Below are 5,985 nucleotides of genomic sequence, written 5' to 3'. Positions count from 1 at the left end.
AAATGATAAGGTGACCACTTCAGAACACCCATTAAAAGTGAATTGAATAAACTGAAATTTATTCCAAAGGGAAAGCCTTTCATCTTGAAAAGACCAAATGTGAGAAGGAAAATTGCAGAAGTGCGTTAAAAATATAATAAAGGGAGTAAACTAAGATAGCACTAAACTTTTCTATTAAATTTATGAAAGCCAGAATTAAATGTGAAGTTGAGTACCATAGAAAGATAAAATAAGTAAATCTAGAAAAAGACTTTCAGTAACAACCTTACACCAATTAGTGTCACGTGACCTGATCAACAGGAAAATTCAAATATTTTCTAATTCATTTATAAAACTATTTTTATGCGTATAGATTTTAAATAAATTTCAATTGGTTAATAATTGATGAATTCATGAAATACTCACTAAAATGACAATTATTACTATTTAAATATTTAATCATTTCTCTGATGATCAGCTGATAATGCTTTGCATCGAGGTATTTATTTTAACTTTTTAAGCTTCTTTCTAATTGATTTAGTGTTATTTTCAGTGGCATAAATAACCCAACAGTTTTGTCATAAAGTATATAAACTTGAAAATAAAATCCCTTCAAAGATACATCAGGTACATGCAGACACATTCATATAGACCTAGATAAGTATGATATGAGCTAAATACAAAGTATTCATTAGATGTAATTATACGTAGGTTAGAGTACATGTTACAGGGCACTGAAAATTCTTTCTATTCTAACACACCCTAGAATGAGATGGATCAGTACAGCAGACAAAGAAACTATGGCAGACCTCAGATTCTTGACTCATTGTTTTTTTTCCACAGAATGTTCTCCCTAACTAATAATGGAAGGCACCTCCACATAGATCATTGCCTTGCACAGTAGTCAGTAAGGTAGGAATCATTATTTCTGATTTCTTTCGTAAATGCTGAATGGATAGCGTGTCTTAAGCAAGCAGTATATACACATTGAAAATGTTCACTCTTGTACCTTACACATTAGAATAATGCCTAGAACATGGTGGGTACTAAATAAATTTGCATTAGGTAAATGAATAAAACAACTCTTTTAAATAACTATAAACTTGTAATCTGGCATATTTATACTGAGTAAAACATTAGAATAAAAACGTAAAAGGTGTTGCCAAAGAACATCCCGTGCTGGTTGCCGGCTTTGCTGTGGAACTCCCAAACAGGGCCTGCCTGGCGGATGTTGACAAAGTCAATGATTGACTTTGAGGTGCTGGAGGAAAGTAGATACTTATTGCAAAGTACAGAGCAAGAAACCAGGCGGTTGTTACTTAATCCCCAGGCTCCTAGAAGAGTTACATGTGAAGGTTCTTATATACTGAAACTGGGGGTTACTGACATGTGTAATTTGCTCATGTCCAAGTTGCTGATTGGTCAGAGGAGCTCTCGGCCTTCCTTTGATTGGTCAGTGATGCTGTACACTTTAAGGAATTTATGGTAACCCCAGTTGGTCTGGGGTTATTGGGAATGCAGCGGTTCTCTTCTGCCCAGACCTGGAATTCCTCTACCCAAATCACTCCAGGACAATACTAGCCATGGGTATTCTTTTCTATTGGAGAAGTAAATGACTCCTTGAATCTCATGATTAGAACCTTGTGAGATTAGCTGAATCACTCCCTAAAGTCAATGAATTCCTTTTGATAAAGGGCAGGCAAGGATATCATGTGCTAAGGAAAACGCAGACTGGACCCTGCTTTTACATCCTGGGGATTCTGTTTCAAAGGAATGATTATTTAGCTTTATCTAACCTACTTAAATTTCTTGCCAAAACTCTACCTGTCTCCTAGGTGATAACTAGCAAGTACCCATTACCTCACTCACTTCCTGCCTTTTCTATAAGGCTTTATCAGATAAGGAAAGTGCATAAGCAGATGCATTTCTATCTGGGTTTTTGTTGTTGTTGTTTGGTTGGTTGGTTGTTTCAAAATTTATTTACAGACAGAAAAAGTGAAGTAAAGATAGAGATCTTCATCCACTGGTTCACTCCCCAGATGGCTGTAACAGCCAAAGCTGAGTTAATCTGAAGATAGGAGTCAGGAGCCTTTTTCAACGCTCCCACGTGGGTACAGGTCCCAATGACTTGGGCTATGCTTCACTGTTTTTCCAGACTGAAACAGAGAGCTGGATAGGAAATGGAGTAACTGGTACCACAAGGTGAAGGGTAAACCTGATGCAGCAGCAAGCTGATCCCTATCTGTTTTTAATGCCTGTTTTAGTTCTTACTACACCATAGACACTTGGTAATGTTTCTTAAAAGATTGACAGCATCAATGTATTAATAAATGAATGTATAGGGCCCGGCGGCGTGGCCTAGCGGCTAGAGTCCTCGCCTTGAAAGCCCCGGGATCCCATATGGGCGCCGGTTCTAATCCCGGCAGCTCCACTTCCCATCCAGCTCCCTGCTTGTGGCCTGGGAAAGCAGTTGAGGACGGCCCAATGCATTGGGACACTGCACCCGCGTGGGAGACCCGGAAGAGGTTCCAGGTTCCCGGCTTCGGATCGGCGCGCATCGGCCCGTTGCGGCTCACTTGGGGAGTGAATCATCGGACGGAAGATCTTCCTCTCTGTCTCTCCTCTGTGTATATCTGGCTGTAATAAAATGAATAAATCTTTAAAAAAATAAATAAATAAATAAATGAATGTATATACCAGTTTCTATTGGAACTATGCTCAATTCTAACGTATTTTCTTTTTGCTCTCATAATCCTCCTGTAGGTATCACTCAAATATATGAGACCTGATCCTCAGCTTGTCACAGCTGTGCTCCGAACTAAACCCAAGCTCTCTCCTCCCAGTGAGGTCTGGTATTCTTGATCTGATCTCTTTACGTAAATGCAACCTCAGCTATGTCTTTCATAGACAATCACTCCAGTGTTAAGGCCTGAAATTCACTCATGTTGCATCTCTGGTACTCACCTTCCATTTTTGTGGCAGTCTATCTTGCTTCTCAGCACTCTCCTGACATTATTCTCCTTTCATTTCCTCTATAAGAGGAGAAGAAAAATATGGACCCCTTCTACATCTTACAGAAGCAAAGAGAGCTTCAATACATTAGATACGTGATTCTCACAGTAATCATGCCTCCTACTAGTTTCTGTTGCATGGTACCTTGCAGTACATCCTGTTAATCGAATTACAAGTGAGACGTGAATACACACTTTCAGCTTTTTCAATTATTGCAAATAAATTGTCCCCTTCCAACCTCTTCTAAAAGCCTAACCCATGAAAGTTAACTAAATAGAGGCTGCATTTGCCAAACATATTGAATGGAAAAAATGATATGTAATAAACTTTTGAGTGACACATTGGTTTTTCTTCAACTGTTAAAAATTTTTGACACTTTGTCACTAATCTCTACAAGTTGAATCATTTTCCACATCTTGATTAAAATTGGATATTTGATTTAAATACGATTTAATATTAACATTCAACTCCAAAGTTATAAGAATTAATCAAAATGTTAAAATTCAATCAAACTTGAAAGGACTTTTTATTAATTAAAATGGTGTGCAAACACTTTTTTTAATCATTAGTAAAAATGACAGTAGAGAAATTAAAAACGATATAATCCCACACAAGAAAAGCTGACATGGGAGGAGATGATGACAGATGAAAGGTCTTGAAACAAATTAGAATCTACAACTTGGAAAGTGGCTTGGTAACTGAGTAATGGAAGAGCTAAAAACAATGGTAATATGTGAAAAACGCTCCTTCACTGGTAGACAGTCCTGTTTGCTTCTTCCACTTGGATCCTAAAAACATTGACAAGCAGTATATATTTTTATCCCTTATCCAATATGAGGTTACTATGGTTTTCTCTCTAGAGAAATGAATCTAGATTTAGTGTTAGTGGGATTTGCTAAAGAAATGACAAAACCTCTGGTCAATATTGTTGGCATAAGATTCATAATCAAGAAGCAAAAAAGAGAAAAAGCAACAAAGACATCAATATAGCTGCAAGGATTCGAAGTAATACCTTTGTACTCTCACATTCAAATGAGACTCTCTGCTGATACATCCACAGACCTTAAAAAAGGATACTCTCCAACAGAACAAAAAAAAGTAAAAAAGAAGCAAAGTGTGAAGAAAAATTAGAAAGGAGAAAACTTTAGGATATAAAATTATGTGACATTTATGTCAAACAGACAAAAATAATAGTAATTTTGGGGGTAGGGATTTACAAGATTTTGAGTAATGGATTGTAGAGAGTGGATACTGGAAGCTGTCACCTATCATAAAGCAAGAATAAAGGATGAGAGAGGCAGACACGGACAGAATGTAACATAGAAGAATATAGAGAAAAGAGTTGTGATCACAGATTTCTGCAGGCTTCAGGTCAGAAAATCTTAGAAGAGATATCTGAAAGAAAAACAGAAAAAAAAATTTCCAATGTGGTACAAAATTTAACCGATATATGGAAGTAGTTTTTGTTGGTCTCAATGTAGCAAGCAAAAACTACAAATTTTGGATAATATTATTAACAATGAATTCCAAAACCTGAAAGCTTACAGGTTTTATACATATTATATGTTCTATATTATATATTTTATTATATTATATGTTATATACTATATATTCTGTTAAAAGAGTAAATTAGAATTTAATTATAATAAGATATAATAAGATCCCTAGAAAATCCCAAATATTTGATAGCAACTCACTTCCAAATAACATAAAAATCACAAATGAAGTTGCATTATCCAATACCAGGCACAAGAGACCATATAGCCTAAGATTTTATTGACCTAAATTTTCCATATAAAGAAATACATAATGCAGAATCAAATAACAGTCTGCCTGGTCATGGGATAGAGTGAACACTACACAGAAGAGCTCTTGGATTATGGAAATGGTCTCTTAATTAGCAAGATAATCATATGGATTTATACATTTGTCACATCTCATTGAACTATACAATAATGTGTGTGAATTTTAATGTATGTAAAGTTCTTCTGTTAAAAAAATAGAATAAATACAAAGCGTTAAATACTGCAGTGGAAACACTTGGACTGACAAAAACATACTTGAGGGTCAAATTCAGGCCAGTAGTTTTTGTGTTCCTATTGTTTTGTCATTATTTATTGTTATCCTCCAAATATTTAAACCACCTTTTTTCCCCACTTTTTCTTTATTGTTGTTTTTCTGTCTACTTGCGAGGCAGAAATACAGAGACATACATACCAAGCTCTCAACGGCCAGCTCAATCCCCACATGTCTTCAATGACTGTGACACTGGGCAAGGGCTGAATACCAGAGCCAGGATTGCATTGCAGGTAAGAATCCAATCACTTGAATCTTTACCAACTGCCTCACAGGGTCTTCAACAGCAGAAAGCCAGAATCACAAATCAAAAGCATGCATTAAGCCCAGATAGTCTTGAGGCAATATATGCCTGTATAGTGGCCTTAGTTTCCGCCTACAGGGCCAGCATCCCATATGGGTGGCAGTTCATTTACTGGTTGCCGCACATATGAATCAGATTCCTGTTTATAGCCTGGGAAAGCAACAGAGGATGGCTCAAGCCCTTAGGTCCCTCCGTGCATATTGGAGACCCAAAAGAAACATCTTTAGATAGGTTTAGCTCCAGCTGTTGTGGCCATTTGGGGAGGGAAGCCATGGATGGAAGGTCTTTTTGTCTTTCCTTCTCTGTAACTCATTTTAAATAAGAAACATTTTTAAAACCAAGTACAGATATATTAACCATTGGGATAAATGCCCACTCCCCTTTAGTGGGTCTCACTCTTCAAGTTCTAGGCAAAGATTAAGCATTCTCTAGGCTGGTACTAGTTAAAGCTGATGCAAAAGATAGTCAGTCCCTGAGTTCCCATGGATCTTATTATCTGTACAATCTGGAGTTTGTGACATACATTTATTTGGCAGAATATAATAGGCCTATTTCGTATATAGCTCTCAGATGAGCTAGTTTTTTTGTTTGTTTTTTGTTGTTTTTTTTAAATT

Source organism: Ochotona princeps, chromosome 18 (assembly GCF_030435755.1).
Source record: "Ochotona princeps isolate mOchPri1 chromosome 18, mOchPri1.hap1, whole genome shotgun sequence".
Classification (NCBI taxonomy): Eukaryota; Metazoa; Chordata; class Mammalia; order Lagomorpha; family Ochotonidae; genus Ochotona; species Ochotona princeps.
This window is presented reverse-complemented; position numbering follows the sequence as displayed.